The sequence below is a fragment of the Aptenodytes patagonicus genome, chromosome 11, assembly GCF_965638725.1.
Source record: "Aptenodytes patagonicus chromosome 11, bAptPat1.pri.cur, whole genome shotgun sequence".
Classification (NCBI taxonomy): Eukaryota; Metazoa; Chordata; class Aves; order Sphenisciformes; family Spheniscidae; genus Aptenodytes; species Aptenodytes patagonicus.
Genome location: NC_134959.1, coordinates 22,154,716 through 22,174,900, shown reverse-complemented (window position 1 = coordinate 22,174,900; position 20,185 = coordinate 22,154,716).

The window sequence follows — 20,185 nt, the reverse complement described above, 5'->3', positions numbered from 1 at the left end:
CCACAGGGACCGGGGCTCCGCACTTGCCAGCCAGCGCAGGGTGACGACGTTGGTGCCTTGCTCGCTCTCAGCGATGCCGCCAGAGCCCAGCCCCCAACATTGCAAACGTCCAGCGCCTGCTCCCACACCAAAGGGGCCAGGACTCCCAGGTGTTGCTGGCCCTCGCCTTCCCTTGGCAGCCCTTCCACAGCCCCACAGGCTCCGCGGCTCCGCGCTTGCCAGCCAGCGCAGGGTGACGACGTTGGTGCCTTGGTCGCGCTCAGCGCCGCTGCCAGAGCCCAGCCCCAAAATTGAAAACGTCCAGCGCCTGCTCCCACACCAAAGGGGCCAGGACTCCCAGGTGTTGCTGGCCCTCGCCTTCCCTTGGCAGCCCTTCCACAGCCCCCCACACACCGGGGCTCCGCGCTTGCCAGCCAGCGCAGGGTGCCGACGTTGGTGCCTTGCTCGCTCTCAGCGCCGCCGCCAGAGCCCAGCCCCAAAATTGCAAACGTCCAGCGCCTGCTCCCACACCAAAGGGGCCAGGACTCCCAGGTGTTGCTGGCCCTCGCCTTCCCTTGGCAGCCCTTCCACAGCCCCACAGGCACCGGGGCTCCGCGCTTGCCAGCAAGCGCAGGGTGCCGACGTTGGTGCCTTGCTCGCTCTCAGCGCCGCCGCCAGAGCCCAGCCCCCAACATTGCAAACGTCCAGCGCCTGCTCCCACACCAAAGGGGCCAGGACTCCCAGGTGTTGCTGGCCCTCGGCTTCCCTTGGCAGCCCTTCCACAGCCCCACAGGGACTGGGGCTCCGCGCTTGCCAGCCAGCGCAGGGTGACGAAGTTGGCGCCTTGCTCGCTCTCAGCGATGCCGCCAGAGCCCAGCCCCCAACATTGCAAACGTCCAGCGCCTGCTCCCACACCAAAGGGGCCAGGACTCCCAGGTGTTGCTGGCCCTCGCCTTCCCTTGGCAGCCCTTCCACAGCCCCACAGGGACCGGGGCTCCGCGCTTGCCAGCCAGCGCAGGGTGACGACGTTGGTGCCTTGCTCGCTCTCAGCGCCGCCGCCAGAGCCCAGCCCCAACATTGCAAACGTCCAGCGCCTGCTCCCACACCAAAGGGGCCAGGACTCCCAGGTGTTGCTGGCCCTCGCCTTCCCTTGGCAGCCCTTCCACAGCCCCACAGGGACCGGGGCTCCGCACTTGCCAGCCAGCGCAGGGTGCCGACTTTGGTGCCTTGCTCGCTCTCAGTGCAGCCGCCAGAGCCCAGCCCCAAAATTGCAAACGTCCAGCGCCTGCTCCCACACCAAAGGGGCCAGGACTCCCAGGTGTTGCTGGCCCTTGGCTTCCCTTGGCAGCCCTTCCACAGCCCCACAGGGACTGGGGCTCCGCGCTTGCCAGCCAGCGCAGGGTGACGACGTTGGCGCCTTGCTCGCTCTCAGCGATGCCGCCAGAGCCCAGCCCCCAACATTGCAAACGTCCAGCGCCTGCTCCCACACCAAAGGGGCCAGGACTCCCAGGTGTTGCTGGCCCTCGCCTTCCCTTGGCAGCCCTTCCACAGCCCCACAGGGACCGGGGCTCCGCGCTTGCCAGCCAGCGCAGGGTGCCGACGTTGGTGCCTTGCTCGCTCTCAGCGCCGCCGCCAGAGCCCAGCCCCAAAATTGCAAACGTCCAGCGCCTGCTCCCACACCAAAGGGGCCAGGACTCCCAGGTGTTGCTGGCCCTCGCCTTCCCTTGGCAGCCCTTCCACAGCCCCACAGGCAATGGGGCTCCGCACTTGCCAGCCAGCGCAGGGTGACGACGTTGGTGCCTTGCTCGCTCTCAGTGCAGCCGCCAGAGCCCAGCCCCCAACATTGCAAACGTCCAGCGCCTGCTCCCACACCAAAGGGGCCAGGACTCCCAGGTGTTGCTGGCCCTCGCCTTCCCTTGGCAGCCCTTCCACAGCCCCACAGGAACCAGGGCTCCGCACTTGCCAGCCAGCGCAGGGTGACGACGTTGGTGCCTTGCTCGCTCTCAGTGCAGCCGCCAGAGCCCAGCCCCCAACATTGCAAACGTCCAGCGCCTGCTCCCACACCAAAGGGGCCAGGACTCCCAGGTGTTGCTGGCCCTCGCCTTCCCTTGGCAGCCCTTCCACAGCCCCACAGGGACCGGGGCTCCGCACTTGCCAGCCAGCGCAGGGTGACGACGTTGGTGCCTTGCTCGCTCTCAGTGCAGCCGCCAGAGCCCAGCCCCCAACATTGCAAACGTCCAGCGCCTGCTCCCACACCAAAGGGGCCAGGACTCCCAGGTGTTGCTGGCCCTCGCCTTCCCTTGGCAGCCCTTCCACAGCCCCACAGGCTCCGCGGCTCCGCGCTTGCCAGCCAGCGCAGGGTGACGACGTTGGTGCCTTGGTCGCGCTCAGCGCCGCTGCCAGAGCCCAGCCCCAAAATTGAAAACGTCCAGCGCCTGCTCCCACACCAAAGGGGCCAGGACTCCCAGGTGTTGCTGGCCCTCGCCTTCCCTTGGCAGCCCTTCCACAGCCCCCCACACACCGGGGCTCCGCGCTTGCCAGCAAGCGCAGGGTGACGACGTTGGTGCCTTGCTCGCTCTCAGCGCCGCCGCCAGAGCCCAGCCCCAAAATTGCAAACGTCCAGCGCCTGCTCCCACACCAAAGGGGCCAGGACTCCCAGGTGTTGCTGGCCCTCGCCTTCCCTTGGCAGCCCTTCCACAGCCCCACAGGGACCGGGGCTCCGCGCTTGCCAGCCAGCGCAGGGTGACGACGTTGGTGCCTTGCTCGCTCTCAGCGCCGCCGCCAGAGCCCAGCCCCAAAATTGCAAACGTCCAGCGCCTGCTCCCACACCAAAGGGGCCAGGACTCCCAGGTGTTGCTGGCCCTCGCCTTCCCTTGGCAGCCCTTCCACAGCCCCACAGGGACCGGGGCTCCGCACTTGCCAGCCAGCGCAGGGTGCCGACGTTGGTGCCTTGCTCGCTCTCAGTGCAGCCGCCAGAGCCCAGCCCCAAAATTGCAAACGTCCAGCGCCTGCTCCCACACCAAAGGGGCCAGGACTCCCAGGTGTTGCTGGCCCTTGGCTTCCCTTGGCAGCCCTTCCACAGCCCCACAGGGACTGGGGCTCCGCGCTTGCCAGCCAGCGCAGGGTGACGACGTTGGCGCCTTGCTCGCTCTCAGCGATGCCGCCAGAGCCCAGCCCCCAACATTGCAAACGTCCAGCGCCTGCTCCCACACCAAAGGGGCCAGGACTCCCAGGTGTTGCTGGCCCTCGCCTTCCCTTGGCAGCCCTTCCACAGCCCCACAGGGACCGGGGCTCCGCGCTTGCCAGCCAGCGCAGGGTGCCGACGTTGGTGCCTTGCTCGCTCTCAGTGCAGCCGCCAGAGCCCAGCCCCAACATTGCAAACGTCCAGCGCCTGCTCCCACACCAAAGGGGCCAGGACTCCCAGGTGTTGCTGGCCCTCGCCTTCCCTTGGCAGCCCTTCCACAGCCCCACAGGGACCGGGGCTCCGAACTTGCCAGCCAGCGCAGGGTGCCGACTTTGGTGCCTTGCTCGCTCTCAGTGCAGCCGCCAGAGCCCAGCCCCAATATTGCAAACGTCCAGCGCCTGCTCCCACACCAAAGGGGCCAGGACTCCCAGGTGTTGCTGGCCCTCGCCTTCCCTTGGCAGCCCTTCCACAGCCCCACAGGGACCGGGGCTCCGAACTTGAAAGCCAGCGCAGGGTGCCGACTTTGGTGCCTTGCTCGCTCTCAGTGCAGCCGCCAGAGCCCAGCCCCAACATTGCAAACGTCCAGCGCCTGCTCCCACACCAAAGGGGCCAGGACTCCCAGGTGTTGCTGGCCCTCGCCTTCCCTTGGCAGCCCTTCCACAGCCCCACAGGGACTGGGGCTCCGCGCTTGCCAGCCAGCGCAGGGTGCCGACGTTGGTGCCTTGGTCGCGCTCAGCGCCGCCGCCAGAGCCCAGCCCCAAAATTGCAAACGTCCAGCGCCTGCTCCCACACCAAAGGGGCCAGGACTCCCAGGTGTTGCTGGCCCTCGCCTTCCCTTGGCAGCCCTTCCACAGCCCCACAGGCAATGGGGCTCCGCGCTTGCCAGCCAGCGCAGGGTGCCGACGTTGGTGCCTTGCTCGCTCTCAGCGCCGCCGCCAGAGCCCAGCCCCAAAATTGCAAATGTCCAGCGCCTGCTCCCACACCAAAGGGGCCAGGACGCCCAGGTGTTGCTGGCCCTTGCCTTCCCTTGGCAGCCCTTCCACAGCCCCACAGGGACCGGGGCTCAGAGCTTGCCAGCCAACGCAGGGTGCCGACGTTGGTGCCTTGCTCGCTCTCAGCGCCGCCGCCAGAGCCCAGCCCCAAAATTGCAAACGTCCAGCGCCTGCTCCCACACCAAAGGGGCCAGGACTCCCAGGTGTTGCTGGCCCTCGCCTTCCCGTGGCAGCCCTTCCACAGCCCCACAGGGACCGGGGCTCCGCGCTTGCCAGCCAGCGCAGGGTGCCGACGTTGGCGCCTTACTCGCTCTCAGCGCCGCCGCCAGAGCCCAGCCCCAAAATTGCAAACGTCCAGCGCCTGCTCCCACACCAAAGGGGCCAGGACTCCCAGGTGTTGCTGGCCCTCGCCTTCCCTTGGCAGCCCTTCCACAGCCCCACAGGGACTGGGGCTCCGCGCTTGCCAGCCAGCGCAGGGTGCCGACGTTGGTGCCTTGCTCGCTCTCAGCGCCGCCGCCAGAGCCCAGCCCCCAACATTGCAAACGTCCAGCGCCTGCTCCCACACCAAAGGGGCCAGGACTCCCAGGTGTTGCTGGCCCTCGCCTTCCCTTGGCAGCCCTTCCACAGCCCCACAGGGACCGGGGCTCCGCGCTTGCCAGCCAGCGCAGGGTGCCGACGTTGGCGCCTTGCTCGCTCTCAGCGATGCCGCCAGAGCCCAGCCCCCAACATTGCAAACGTCCAGCGCCTGCTCCCACACCAAAGGGGCCAGGACTCCCAGGTGTTGCTGGCCCTCGCCTTCCCTTGGCAGCCCTTCCACAGCCCCACAGGCAATGGGGCTCCGCGCTTGCCAGCCAGCGCAGGGTGACGACGTTGGTGCCTTGGTCGCGCTCAGCGCCGCTGCCAGAGCCCAGCCCCAAAATTGAAAACGTCCAGCGCCTGCTCCCACACCAAAGGGGCCAGGACTCCCAGGTGTTGCTGGCCCTCGCCTTCCCTTGGCAGCCCTTCCACAGCCCCCCACACACCGGGGCTCCGCGCTTGCCAGCCAGCGCAGGGTGCCGACGTTGGTGCCTTGGTCGCTCTCAGCGCCGCCGCCAGAGCCCAGCCCCAAAATTGCAAATGTCCAGCGCCTGCTCCCACACCAAAGGGGCCAGGACGCCCAGGTGTTGCTGGCCCTCGCCTTCCCTTGGCAGCCCTTCCACAGCCCCACAGGGACCGGGGCTCAGAGCTTGCCAGCCAACGCAGGGTGCCGATGTTGGTGCCTTGCTCGCTCTCAGCGCCGCCGCCAGAGCCCAGCCCCCAACATTGCAAACGTCCAGCGCCTGCTCCCACACCAAAGGGGCCAGGACTCCCAGGTGTTGCTGGCCCTCGCCTTCCCTTGTCAGCCCTTCCACAGCCCCACAGGCACCGGGGCTCCGCGCTTGCCAGCCAGCGCAGGGTGACGACGTTGGTGCCTTGGTCGCTCTCAGCGCCGCCGCCAGAGCCCAGCCCCCAACATTGCAAACGTCCAGCGCCTGCTCCCACACCAAAGGGGCCAGGACTCCCAGGTGTTGCTGGCCCTCGCCTTCCCTTGGCAGCCCTTCCACAGCCCCACAGGGACTGGGGCGACGCGCTTGCCAGCCAGCGCAGGGTGCCGACGTTGGTGCCTTGCTCGCTCTCAGCGATGCCGCCAGAGCCCAGCCCCCAACATTGCAAACGTCCAGCGCCTGCTCCCACACCAAAGGCGCCAGGACTCCCAGGTGTTGCTGGCCCTCGCCTTCCCTTGGCAGCCCTTCCACAGCCCCACAGGGACCGGGGCTCCGCGCTTGCCAGCCAGCGCAGGGTGCCCACGTTGGTGCCTTGCTCGCTCTCAGCGCCGCCGCCAGAGCCCAGCCCCAAAATTGCAAACGTCCAGCGCCTGCTCCCACACCAAAGGGGCCAGGACTCCCAGGTGTTGCTGGCCCTCGCCTTCCCGTGGCAGCCCTTCCACAGCCCCACAGGGACCGGGGCTCCGTGCTTGCCAGCCAGCGCAGGGTGCCGACGTTGGCGCCTTACTCGCTCTCAGCGCCGCCGCCAGAGCCCAGCCCCAAAATTGCAAACGTCCAGCGCCTGCTCCCACACCAAAGGGGCCAGGACTCCCAGGTGTTGCTGGCCCTCGCCTTCCCTTGGCAGCCCTTCCACAGCCCCACAGGGACCGGGGCTCCGCGCTTGCCAGCCAGCGCAGGGTGCCGACGTTGGTGCCTTGCTCGCTCTCAGCGCCGCCGCCAGAGCCCAGCCCCCAACATTGCAAACGTCCAGCGCCTGCTCCCACACCAAAGGGGCCAGGACTCCCAGGTGTTGCTGGCCCTCGCCTTCCCTTGGCAGCCCTTCCACAGCCCCACAGGGACCGGGGCTCCGAACTTGCCAGCCAGCGCAGGGTGCCGACTTTGGTGCCTTGCTCGCTCTCAGTGCAGCCGCCAGAGCCCAGCCCCAATATTGCAAACGTCCAGCGCCTGCTCCCACACCAAAGGGGCCAGGACTCCCAGGTGTTGCTGGCCCTCGCCTTCCCTTGGCAGCCCTTCCACAGCCCCACAGGGACCGGGGCTCCGAACTTGAAAGCCAGCGCAGGGTGCCGACTTTGGTGCCTTGCTCGCTCTCAGTGCAGCCGCCAGAGCCCAGCCCCAACATTGCAAACGTCCAGCGCCTGCTCCCACACCAAAGGGGCCAGGACTCCCAGGTGTTGCTGGCCCTCGCCTTCCCTTGGCAGCCCTTCCACAGCCCCACAGGGACTGGGGCTCCGCGCTTGCCAGCCAGCGCAGGGTGCCGACGTTGGTGCCTTGGTCGCGCTCAGCGCCGCCGCCAGAGCCCAGCCCCAAAATTGCAAACGTCCAGCGCCTGCTCCCACACCAAAGGGGCCAGGACTCCCAGGTGTTGCTGGCCCTCGCCTTCCCTTGGCAGCCCTTCCACAGCCCCACAGGCAATGGGGCTCCGCGCTTGCCAGCCAGCGCAGGGTGCCGACGTTGGTGCCTTGCTCGCTCTCAGCGCCGCCGCCAGAGCCCAGCCCCAAAATTGCAAATGTCCAGCGCCTGCTCCCACACCAAAGGGGCCAGGACGCCCAGGTGTTGCTGGCCCTTGCCTTCCCTTGGCAGCCCTTCCACAGCCCCACAGGGACCGGGGCTCAGAGCTTGCCAGCCAACGCAGGGTGCCGACGTTGGTGCCTTGCTCGCTCTCAGCGCCGCCGCCAGAGCCCAGCCCCAAAATTGCAAACGTCCAGCGCCTGCTCCCACACCAAAGGGGCCAGGACTCCCAGGTGTTGCTGGCCCTCGCCTTCCCGTGGCAGCCCTTCCACAGCCCCACAGGGACCGGGGCTCCGCGCTTGCCAGCCAGCGCAGGGTGCCGACGTTGGCGCCTTACTCGCTCTCAGCGCCGCCGCCAGAGCCCAGCCCCAAAATTGCAAACGTCCAGCGCCTGCTCCCACACCAAAGGGGCCAGGACTCCCAGGTGTTGCTGGCCCTCGCCTTCCCTTGGCAGCCCTTCCACAGCCCCACAGGGACCGGGGCTCCGCGCTTGCCAGCCAGCGCAGGGTGCCGACGTTGGTGCCTTGCTCGCTCTCAGCGCCGCCGCCAGAGCCCAGCCCCCAACATTGCAAACGTCCAGCGCCTGCTCCCACACCAAAGGGGCCAGGACTCCCAGGTGTTGCTGGCCCTCGCCTTCCCTTGGCAGCCCTTCCACAGCCCCACAGGGACCGGGGCTCCGCGCTTGCCAGCCAGCGCAGGGTGCCGACGTTGGCGCCTTGCTCGCTCTCAGCGATGCCGCCAGAGCCCAGCCCCCAACATTGCAAACGTCCAGCGCCTGCTCCCACACCAAAGGGGCCAGGACTCCCAGGTGTTGCTGGCCCTCGCCTTCCCTTGGCAGCCCTTCCACAGCCCCACAGGCAATGGGGCTCCGCGCTTGCCAGCCAGCGCAGGGTGACGACGTTGGTGCCTTGGTCGCGCTCAGCGCCGCTGCCAGAGCCCAGCCCCAAAATTGAAAACGTCCAGCGCCTGCTCCCACACCAAAGGGGCCAGGACTCCCAGGTGTTGCTGGCCCTCGCCTTCCCTTGGCAGCCCTTCCACAGCCCCCCACACACCGGGGCTCCGCGCTTGCCAGCCAGCGCAGGGTGCCGACGTTGGTGCCTTGCTCGCTCTCAGCGCCGCCGCCAGAGCCCAGCCCCAAAATTGCAAATGTCCAGCGCCTGCTCCCACACCAAAGGGGCCAGGACGCCCAGGTGTTGCTGGCCCTCGCCTTCCCTTGGCAGCCCTTCCACAGCCCCACAGGGACCGGGGCTCAGAGCTTGCCAGCCAACGCAGGGTGCCGACGTTGGTGCCTTGCTCGCTCTCAGCGCCGCCGCCAGAGCCCAGCCCCCAACATTGCAAACGTCCAGCGCCTGCTCCCACACCAAAGGGGCCAGGACTCCCAGGTGTTGCTGGCCCTCGCCTTCCCTTGTCAGCCCTTCCACAGCCCCACAGGCACCGGGGCTCCGCGCTTGCCAGCCAGCGCAGGGTGACGACGTTGGTGCCTTGCTCGCTCTCAGCGCCGCCGCCAGAGCCCAGCCCCCAACATTGCAAACGTCCAGCGCCTGCTCCCACACCAAAGGGGCCAGGACTCCCAGGTGTTGCTGGCCCTCGCCTTCCCTTGGCAGCCCTTCCACAGCCCCACAGGCAATGGGGCTACGCGCTTGCCAGCCAGCGCAGGGTGACGACGTTGGCGCCTTGCTCGCTCTCAGCGATGCCGCCAGAGCCCAGCCCCCAACATTGCAAACGTCCAGCGCCTGCTCCCACACCAAAGGCGCCAGGACTCCCAGGTGTTGCTGGCCCTCGCCTTCCCTTGGCAGCCCTTCCACAGCCCCACAGGGACCGGGGCTCCGCGCTTGCCAGCCAGCGCAGGGTGCCCACGTTGGTGCCTTGCTCGCTCTCAGCGCCGCCGCCAGAGCCCAGCCCCAAAATTGCAAACGTCCAGCGCCTGCTCCCACACCAAAGGGGCCAGGACTCCCAGGTGTTGCTGGCCCTCGCCTTCCCTTGGCAGCCCTTCCACAGCCCCACAGGGACCGGGGCTCCGCGCTTGCCAGCCAGCGCAGGGTGCCGACGTTGGCGCCTTACTCGCTCTCAGCGCCGCCGCCAGAGCCCAGCCCCAAAATTGCAAACGTCCAGCGCCTGCTCCCACACCAAAGGGGCCAGGACTCCCAGGTGTTGCTGGCCCTCGCCTTCCCTTGGCAGCCCTTCCACAGCCCCACAGGGACCGGGGCTCCGCGCTTGCCAGCCAGCGCAGGGTGCCGACGTTGGCGCCTTGCTCGCTCTCAGCGATGCCGCCAGAGCCCAGCCCCCAACATTGCAAACGTCCAGCGCCTGCTCCCACACCAAAGGGGCCAGGACTCCCAGGTGTTGCTGGCCCTCGCCTTCCCTTGGCAGCCCTTCCACAGCCCCACAGGCAATGGGGCTCCGCGCTTGCCAGCCAGCGCAGGGTGACGACGTTGGTGCCTTGGTCGCGCTCAGCGCCGCTGCCAGAGCCCAGCCCCAAAATTGAAAACGTCCAGCGCCTGCTCCCACACCAAAGGGGCCAGGACTCCCAGGTGTTGCTGGCCCTCGCCTTCCCTTGGCAGCCCTTCCACAGCCCCACACGCACCGGGGCTCCGCGCTTGCCAGCCAGCGCAGGGTGCCGACGTTGGTGCCTTGCTCGCTCTCAGCGCCGCCGCCAGAGCCCAGCCCCAAAATTGCAAATGTCCAGCGCCTGCTCCCACACCAAAGGGGCCAGGACGCCCAGGTGTTGCTGGCCCTCGCCTTCCCTTGGCAGCCCTTCCACAGCCCCACAGGGACCGGGGCTCAGAGCTTGCCAGCCAACGCAGGGTGCCGACGTTGGTGCCTTACTCGCTCTCAGCGCCGCCGCCAGAGCCCAGCCCCCAACATTGCAAACGTCCAGCGCCTGCTCCCACACCAAAGGGGCCAGGACTCCCAGGTGTTGCTGGCCCTCGCCTTCCCTTGTCAGCCCTTCCACAGCCCCACAGGGACCGGGGCTCCGCGCTTGCCAGCCAGCGCAGGGTGACGACGTTGGTGCCTTGCTCGCTCTCAGCGCCGCCGCCAGAGCCCAGCCCCCAACATTGCAAATGTCCAGCGCCTGCTCCCACACCAAAGGGGCCAGGACTCCCAGGTGTTGCTGGCCCTCGCCTTCCCTTGGCAGCCCTTCCACAGCCCCACAGGGACCGGGGCTCCGCGCTTGCCAGCCAGCGCAGGGTGCCGACGTTGGCGCCTTGCTCGCTCTCAGCGCCGCTGCCAGAGCCCAGCCCCAAAATTGAAAACGTCCAGCGCCTGCTCCCACACCAAAGGGGCCAGGACTCCCAGGTGTTGCTGGCCCTCGCCTTCCCTTGGCAGCCCTTCCACAGCCCCCCACACACCGGGGCTCCGCGCTTGCCAGCCAGCGCAGGGTGCCGACGTTGGTGCCTTGCTCGCTCTCAGCGCCGCCGCCAGAGCCCAGCCCCAAAATTGCAAATGTCCAGCGCCTGCTCCCACACCAAAGGGGCCAGGACGCCCAGGTGTTGCTGGCCCTCGCCTTCCCTTGGCAGCCCTTCCACAGCCCCACAGGGACCGGGGCTCAGAGCTTGCCAGCCAACGCAGGGTGCCGACGTTGGTGCCTTGCTCGCTCTCAGCGCCGCCGCCAGAGCCCAGCCCCCAACATTGCAAACGTCCAGCGCCTGCTCCCACACCAAAGGGGCCAGGACTCCCAGGTGTTGCTGGCCCTCGCCTTCCCTTGTCAGCCCTTCCACAGCCCCACAGGCACCGGGGCTCCGCGCTTGCCAGCCAGCGCAGGGTGACGACGTTGGTGCCTTGCTCGCTCTCAGCGCCGCCGCCAGAGCCCAGCCCCCAACATTGCAAACGTCCAGCGCCTGCTCCCACACCAAAGGGGCCAGGACTCCCAGGTGTTGCTGGCCCTCGCCTTCCCTTGGCAGCCCTTCCACAGCCCCACAGGGACTGGGGCTACGCGCTTGCCAGCCAGCGCAGGGTGACGACGTTGGCGCCTTGCTCGCTCTCAGCGATGCCGCCAGAGCCCAGCCCCCAACATTGCAAACGTCCAGCGCCTGCTCCCACACCAAAGGCGCCAGGACTCCCAGGTGTTGCTGGCCCTCGCCTTCCCTTGGCAGCCCTTCCACAGCCCCACAGGGACCGGGGCTCCGCGCTTGCCAGCCAGCGCAGGGTGCCCACGTTGGTGCCTTGCTCGCTCTCAGCGCCGCCGCCAGAGCCCAGCCCCAAAATTGCAAACGTCCAGCGCCTGCTCCCACACCAAAGGGGCCAGGACTCCCAGGTGTTGCTGGCCCTCGCCTTCCCGTGGCAGCCCTTCCACAGCCCCACAGGGACCGGGGCTCCGCGCTTGCCAGCCAGCGCAGGGTGCCGACGTTGGCGCCTTACTCGCTCTCAGCGCCGCCGCCAGAGCCCAGCCCCAAAATTGCAAACGTCCAGCGCCTGCTCCCACACCAAAGGGGCCAGGACTCCCAGGTGTTGCTGGCCCTCGCCTTCCCTTGGCAGCCCTTCCACAGCCCCACAGGGACCGGGGCTCCGCGCTTGCCAGCCAGCGCAGGCTGCCGACGTTGGCGCCTTGCTCGCTCTCAGCGATGCCGCCAGAGCCCAGCCCCCAACATTGCAAACGTCCAGCGCCTGCTCCCACACCAAAGGGGCCAGGACTCCCAGGTGTTGCTGGCCCTCGCCTTCCCTTGGCAGCCCTTCCACAGCCCCACAGGGACCGGGGCTCCGCGCTTGCCAGCCAGCGCAGGGTGCCGACGTTGGCGCCTTGCTCGCTCTCAGCGATGCCGCCAGAGCCCAGCCCCCAACATTGCAAACGTCCAGCGCCTGCTCCCACACCAAAGGGGCCAGGACTCCCAGGTGTTGCTGGCCCTCGCCTTCCCTTGGCAGCCCTTCCACAGCCCCACAGGGACCGGGGCTCCGCGCTTGCCAGCCAGCGCAGGGTGCCGACGTTGGTGCCTTGCTCGCTCTCAGCGCCGCCGCCAGAGCCCAGCCCCAAAATTGCAAACGTCCAGCGCCTGCTCCCACACCAAAGGGGCCAGGACGCCCAGGTGTTGCTGGCCCTCGCCTTCCCTTGGCAGCCCTTCCACAGCCCCACAGGGACCGGGGCTCAGAGCTTGCCAGCCAACGCAGGGTGCCGACGTTGGTGCCTTGGTCGCTCTCAGCGCCGCCGCCAGAGCCCAGCCCCCAACATTGCAAACGTCCAGCGCCTGCTCCCACACCAAAGGGGCCAGGACTCCCAGGTGTTGCTGGCCCTCGCCTTCCCTTGGCAGCCCTTCCACAGCCCCACAGGGACCGGGGCTCCGCGCTTGCCAGCCAGCGCAGGGTGACGACGTTGGTGCCTTGCTCGCTCTCAGCGCCGCCGCCAGAGCCCAGCCCCCAACATTGCAAACGTCCAGCGCCTGCTCCCACACCAAAGGGGCCAGGACTCCCAGGTGTTGCTGGCCCTCGCCTTCCCTTGGCAGCCCTTCCACAGCCCCACAGGGACTGGGGCTACGCGCTTGCCAGCCAGCGCAGGGTGACGACGTTGGCGCCTTGCTCGCTCTCAGCGATGCCGCCAGAGCCCAGCCCCCAACATTGCAAACGTCCAGCGCCTGCTCCCACACCAAAGGGGCCAGGACTCCCAGGTGTTGCTGGCCCTCGCCTTCCCTTGGCAGCCCTTCCACAGCCCCACAGGGACCGGGGCTCCGCGCTTGCCAGCCAGCGCAGGGTGCCCACGTTGGTGCCTTGCTCGCTCTCAGCGCCGCCGCCAGAGCCCAGCCCCAAAATTGCAAACGTCCAGCGCCTGCTCCCACACCAAAGGGGCCAGGACTCCCAGGTGTTGCTGGCCCTCGCCTTCCCTTGGCAGCCCTTCCACAGCCCCACAGGGACCGGGGCTCCGCACTTGCCAGCCAGCGCAGGGTGCCGACTTTGCTGCCTTGCTCGCTCTCAGTGCAGCCGCCAGAGCCCAGCCCCAACATTGCAAACGTCCAGCGCCTGCTCCCACACCAAAGGGGCCAGGACTCCCAGGTGTTGCTGGCCCTTGGCTTCCCTTGGCAGCCCTTCCACAGCCCCACAGGGACTGGGGCTCCGCGCTTGCCAGCCAGCGCAGGGTGACGACGTTGGCGCCTTGGTCGCTCTCAGCGATGCCGCCAGAGCCCAGCCCCCAACATTGCAAACGTCCAGCGCCTGCTCCCACACCAAAGGGGCCAGGACTCCCAGGTGTTGCTGGCCCTCGCCTTCCCTTGGCAGCCCTTCCACAGCCCCACAGGGACTGGGGCTCCGCGCTTGCCAGCCAGCGCAGGGTGCCGACGTTGGCGCCTTGCTCGCTCTCAGCGATGCCGCCAGAGCCCAGCCCCCAACATTGCAAACGTCCAGCGCCTGCTCCCACACCAAAGGGGCCAGGACTCCCAGGTGTTGCTGGCCCTCGCCTTCCCTTGGCAGCCCTTCCACAGCCCCACAGGGACCGGGGCTCCGCGCTTGCCAGCCAGCGCAGGGTGACGACGTTGGTGCCTTGCTCGCTCTCAGGGCCGCCGCCAGAGCCCAGCCCCAAAATTGCAAACGTCCAGCGCCTGCTCCCACACCAAAGGGGCCAGGACTCCCAGGTGTTGCTGGCCCTCGCCTTCCCTTGGCAGCCCTTCCACAGCCCCACAGGGACCGGGGCTCCGCGCTTGCCAGCCAGCGCAGGGTGCCGACTTTGGTGCCTTGCTCGCTCTCAGTGCAGCCGCCAGAGCCCAGCCCCAACATTGCAAACGTCCAGCGCCTGCTCCCACACCAAAGGGGCCAGGACTCCCAGGTGTTGCTGGCCCTTGGCTTCCCTTGGCAGCCCTTCCACAGCCCCACAGGGACTGGGGCTCCGCGCTTGCCAGCCAGCGCAGGGTGACGACGTTGGCGCCTTGCTCGCTCTCAGCGATGCCGCCAGAGCCCAGCCCCCAACATTGCAAACGTCCAGCGCCTGCTCCCACACCAAAGGGGCCAGGACTCCCAGGTGTTGCTGGCCCTCGCCTTCCCGTGGCAGCCCTTCCACAGCCCCACAGGGACCGGGGCTCCGCGCTTGCCAGCCAGCGCAGGGTGCCGACGTTGGTGCCTTGCTCGCTCTCAGCGCCGCCGCCAGAGCCCAGCCCCAAAATTGCAAACGTCCAGCGCCTGCTCCCACACCAAAGGGGCCAGGACTCCCAGGTGTTGCTGGCCCTCGCCTTCCCTTGGCAGCCCTTCCACAGCCCCACAGGGACCGGGGCTCCGAACTTGCCAGCCAGCGCAGGGTGCCGACTTTGGTGCCTTGCTCGCTCTCAGTGCAGCCGCCAGAGCCCAGCCCCAACATTGCAAACGTCCAGCGCCTGCTCCCACACCAAAGGGGCCAGGACTCCCAGGTGTTGCTGGCCCTCGCCTTCCCTTGGCAGCCCTTCCACAGCCCCACAGGGACCGGGGCTCCGCGCTTGCCAGCCAGCTCAGGGTGCCGACGTTGGTGCCTTGCTCGCTCTCAGCGCCGCTGCCAGAGCCCAGCCCCAAAATTGCAAACGTCCAGCGACGGCTCCCACACCAAAGGGGCCAGGACTCCCAGGTGTTGCTGGCCCTCGCCTTCCCTTGGCAGCCCTTCCACAGCCCCACAGGCAATGGGGCTCCGCGCTTGCCAGCCAGCGCAGGGTGCCGACGTTGGTGCCTTGCTCGCGCTCAGCGCCGCCGCCAGAGCCCAGCCCCAAAATTGCAAACGTCCAGCGCCTGCTCCCACACCAAAGGGGCCAGGACTCCCAGGTGTTGCTGGCCCTCGCCTTCCCTTGGCAGCCCTTCCACAGCCCCACAGGGACCGGGGCTCCGCGCTTGCCAGCCAGCGCAGGGTGCCGACGTTGGTGCCTTGCTCGCTCTCAGTGCAGCGGCCAGAGCCCAGCCCCCAACATTGCAAACGTCCAGCGCCTGCTCCCACACCAAAGGGGCCAGGACTCCCAGGTGTTGCTGGCCCTCGCCTTCCCTTGGCAGCCCTTCCACAGCCCCACAGGAACTGGGTCTCCGCGCTTGCCAGCCAGCGCAGGGTGCCGACGTTGGTGCCTTGCTCGCTCTCAGCGCCGCCGCCAGAGCCCAGCCCCAAAATTGCAAACGTCCAGCGCCTGCTCCCACACCAAAGGGGCCAGGACTCCCAGGTGTTGCTGGCCCTCGCCTTCCCTTGGCAGCCCTTCCACAGCCCCACAGGGACCGGGGCTCCGCGCTTGCCAGCCAGCGCAGGGTGCCGACGTTGCTGCCTTGCTCGCTCTCAGTGCAGCCGCCAGAGCCCAGCCCCCAACATTGCAAACGTCCAGCGCCAGCTCCCACACCAAAGGGGCCAGGACTCCCAGGTGTTGCTGGCCCTCGCCTTCCCTTGGCAGCCCTTCCACAGCCCCACAGGGACCGGGGCTCAGAGCTTGCCAGCCAACGCAGGGTGCCGACGTTGGTGCCTTGCTCGCTCTCAGCGCCGCCGCCAGAGCCCAGCCCCAAAATTGCAAACGTCCAGCGCCTGCTCCCACACCAAAGGGGCCAGGACTCCCAGGTGTTGCTGGCCCTCGCCTTCCCTTGGCAGCCCTTCCACAGCCCCACAGGGACCGGGGCTCCGCACTTGCCAGCCAGCGCAGGGTGCCGACGTTGGTGCCTTGCTCGCTCTCAGTGCAGCCGCCAGAGACCAGCCCCCAACATTGCAAACGTCCAGCGCCTGCTCCCACACCAAAGGGGCCAGGACTCCCAGGTGTTGCTGGCCCTCGCCTTCCCTTGGCAGCCCTTCCACAGCCCCACGGACACCGGGGCTCCCCGCTTGCCAGCCAGCTCAGGGTGCCGACGTTGGTGCCTTGCTCGCTCTCAGCGCCGCCGCCAGAGCCCAGCCCCAAAATTGCAAACGTCCAGCGCCTGCTCCCACACCAAAGGGGCTAGGACTCCCAGGTGTTGCTGGCCCTCGCCTTCCCTTGGCAGCCCTTCCACAGCCCCACAGGGACCGGGGCTCCGCGCTTGCCAGCCAACGCAGGGTGCCGACGTTGGTGCCTTGCTCGCTCTCAGTGCAGCCGCCAGAGCCCAGCCCCCAACATTGCAAACGTCCAGCGCCTGCTCCCACACCAAAGGGGCCAGGACTCCCAGGTGTTGCTGGCCCTCGCCTTCCCTTGGCAGCCCTTCCACAGCCCCAGAGGGACTGGGGCTCCGCGCTTGCCAGCCAGCGCAGGGTGCCGACGTTGGTGCATTGCTCGCGCTCAGCGCCGCTGCCAGAGCCCAGCCCCAAAATTGAAAACGTCCAGCGCCTGCTCCCACACCAAAGGGGCCAGGACTCCCAGGTGTTGCTGGCCCTCGCCTTCCCTTGGCAGCCCTTCCACAGCCCCACAGGGACCGGGGCTCCGCGCTTGCCAGCCAGCGCAGGGTGCCGACGTTGGTGCCTTGCTCGCTCTCAGCGCCGCCGCCAGAGCCCAGCCCCAAAATTGCAAATGTCCAGCGCCAGCTCCCACACCAAAGGGGCCAGGACGCCCAGGTGTTGCTGGCCCTCGCCTTCCCTTGGCAGCCCTTCCACAGCCCCACAGGGACCGGGGCTCCGCGCTTGCCAGCCAGCGCAGGGTGCCGACGTTGCTGCCTTGCTCGCTCTCAGCGCCGCCGCCAGAGCCCAGCCCCCAACATTGCAAACGTCCAGCGCCTGCTCCCACACCAAAGGGGCCAGGACTCCCAGGTGTTGCTGGCCCTCGCCTTCCCTTGGCAGCCCTTCCACAGCCCCACAGGGACCGGGGCTCCGCGCTTGCCAGCCAGCGCAGGGTGCCGACGTTGGCGCCTTGCTCGCTCTCAGCGATGCCGCCAGAGCCCAGCCCCCAACATTGCAAATGTCCAGCGCCTGCTCCCACACCAAAGGGGCCAGGACTCCCAGGTGTTGCTGGCCCTCGCCTTCCCTTGGCAGCCCTTCCACAGCCCCACAGGCTCCGGGGCTCCGCGCTTGCCAGCCAGCGCAGGGTGCCGACGTTGGCGCCTTGGTCGCTCTCAGAGATGCCGCCAGAGCCCAGCCCCCAACATTGCAAACGTCCAGCGCCTGCTCCCACACCAAAGGGGCCAGGACTCCCAGGTGTTGCTGGCCCTCGCCTTCCCTTGGCAGCCCTTCCACAGCCCCACAGGGACTGGGGCTCCGCGCTTGCCAGCCAGCGCAGGGTGCCGACGTTGGTGCCTTGCTCGCGCTCAGCGCCGCCGCCAGAGCCCAGCCCCAAAATTGCAAACGTCCAGCGCCTGCTCCCACACCAAAGGGGCCAGGACTCCCAGGTGTTGCTGGCCCTCGCCTTCCCTTGGCAGCCCTTCCACAGCCCCACAGGGACCGGGGCTCCGCGCTTGCCAGCCAGCGCAGGGTGCCGACGTTGGTGCCTTACTCGCTCTCAGCGCCGCCGCCAGAGCCCAGCCCCAAAATTGCAAACGTCCAGCGCCTGCTCCCACACCAAAGGGGCCAGGACTCCCAGGTGTTGCTGGCCCTCGCCTTCCCGTGGCAGCCCTTCCACAGCCCCCCACACACCGGGGCTCCGCGCTTGCCAGCCAGCGCAGGGTGCCGACGTTGCTGCCTTGCTCGCTCTCAGCGCCGCCGCCAGAGCCCAGCCCCAACATTGCAAACGTCCAGCGCCTGCTCCCACACCAAAGGGGCCAGGACTCCCAGGTGTTGCTGGCCCTCGCCTTCCCTTGGCAGCCCTTCCACAGCCCCACAGGGACCGGGGCTCCGCGCTTGCCAGCCAGCGCAGGGTGCCGATGTTGGTGCATTGCTCGCGCTCAGCGCCGCTGCCAGAGCCCAGCCCCAAAATTGAAAACGTCCAGCGCCTGCTCCCACACCAAAGGGGCCAGGACTCCCAGGTGTTGCTGGCCCTCGCCTTCCCTTGGCAGCCCTTCCACAGCCCCACAGGGACCGGGGCTCCGCGCTTGCCAGCCAGCGCAGGGTGCCGACGTTGGTGCCTTGCTCGCTCTCAGCGCCGCCGCCAGAGCCCAGCCCCAAAATTGCAAATGTCCAGCGCCTGCTCCCACACCAAAGGGGCCAGGACGCCCAGGTGTTGCTGGCCCTCGCCTTCCCTTGGCAGCCCTTCCACAGCCCCACAGGCACCACGGCTCAGAGCTTGCCAGCCAACGCAGGGTGCCGACGTTGGCGCCTTGGTCGCTCTCAGCGATGCCGCCAGAGCCCAGCCCCCAACATTGCAAACGTCCAGCGCCTGCTCCCACACCAAAGGGGCCAGGACTCCCAGGTGTTGCTGGCCCTCGCCTTCCCTTGGCAGCCCTTCCACAGCCCGACACGCACCGGGGCTCCGCGCTTGCCAGCCAGCGCAGGGTGCCGACGTTGGTGCCTTGCTCGCTCTCAGCGCCGCCGCCAGAGCCCAGCCCCCAACATTGCAAACGTCCAGCGCCTGCTCCCACACCAAAGGGGCCAGGACTCCCAGGTGTTGCTGGCCCTCGCCTTCCCTTGGCAGCCCTTCCACAGCCCCACAGGGACTGGGGCTCCGCGCTTGCCAGCCAGCGCAGGGTGCCGACGTTGGTGCCTTGCTCGCGCTCAGCGCCGCCGCCAGAGCCCAGCCCCAAAATTGCAAACGTCCAGCGCCTGCTCCCACACCAAAGGGGCCAGGACTCCCAGGTGTTGCTGGCCCTCGCCTTCCCTTGGCAGCCCTTCCACAGCCCCACAGGGACCGGGGCTCCGCGCTTGCCAGCCAGCGCAGGGTGCCGACGTTGGTGCCTTGCTCGCTCTCAGCGCCGCCGCCAGAGCCCAGCCCCAAAATTGCAAACGTCCAGCGCCTGCTCCCACACCAAAGGGGCCAGGACTCCCAGGTGTTGCTGGCCCTCGCCTTCCCTTGGCAGCCCTTCTACAGCCCCACAGGGACCGGGGCTCAGAGCTTGCCAGCCAGCGCAGGGTGCCGACGTTGGTGCCTTGCTCGCGCTCAGCGCCGCCGCCAGAGCCCAGCCCCAAAATTGCAAACGTCCAGCGCCTGCTCCCACACCAAAGGGGCCAGGACTCCCAGGTGTTGCTGGCCCTCGCCTTCCCTTGGCAGCCCTTCCACAGCCCCACAGGGACCGGGGCTACCCGCTTGCCAGCCAGCGCAGGGTGCCGACGTTGGTGCCTTGGTCGCGCTCAGCGCCGCCGCCAGAGCCCAGCCCCAAAATTGCAAATGTCCAGCGCCTGCTCCCACACCAAAGGGGCCAGGACTCCCAGGTGTTGCTGGCCCTCGCCTTCCCGTGGCAGCCCTTCCACAGCCCCCCACACACCGGGGCTCCGCGCTTGCCAGCCAGCGCAGGGTGCCGACGTTGGTGCCTTGCTCGCTCTCAGCGCCGCCGCCAGAGCCCAGCCCCAACATTGCAAACGTCCAGCGCCTGCTCCCACACCAAAGGGGCCAGGACTCCCAGGTGTTGCTGGCCCTCGCCTTCCCTTGGCAGCCCTTCCACAGCCCCACAGGGACCGGGGCTCCGCGCTTGCCAGCCAGCGCAGGGTGCCGACGTTGGTGCCTTGCTCGCGCTCAGCGCCGCCGCCAGAGCACAGCCCCAAAATTGCAAACGTCCAGCGCCTGCTCCCACACCAAAGGGGCCAGGACTCCCAGGTGTTGCTGGCCCTCGCCTTCCCTTGGCAGCCCTTCCACAGCCCCACAGGCAATGGGGCTCCGCGCTTGCCAGCCAGCGCAGGGTGCCGACGTTGGTGCCTTGCTCGCTCTCAGCGCCGCCGCCAGAGCCCAGCCCCAAAATTGCAAACGTCCAGCGCCTGCTCCCACACCAAAGGGGCCAGGACTCCCAGGTGTGGCTGGCCCTCGCCTTCCCTTGGCAGCCCTTCCACAGCCCCACAGGGACCGGGGCTCCGCGCTTGCCAGCCAGCGCAGGGTGCCGACGTTGCTGCCTTGCTCGCTCTCAGCGCCGCCGCCAGAGCCCAGCCCCAAAATTGCAAACGTCCAGCGCCTGCTCCCACACCAAAGGGGCCACGACTCCCAGGTGTTGCTGGCCCTCGCCTTCCCTTGGCAGCCCTTCCACAGCCCCACAGGGACCGGGGCTCCGTGCTTGCCAGCCAGCGCAGGGTGCCGACGTTGGTGCCTTGCTCGCTCTCAGCGCCGCCGCCAGAGCCC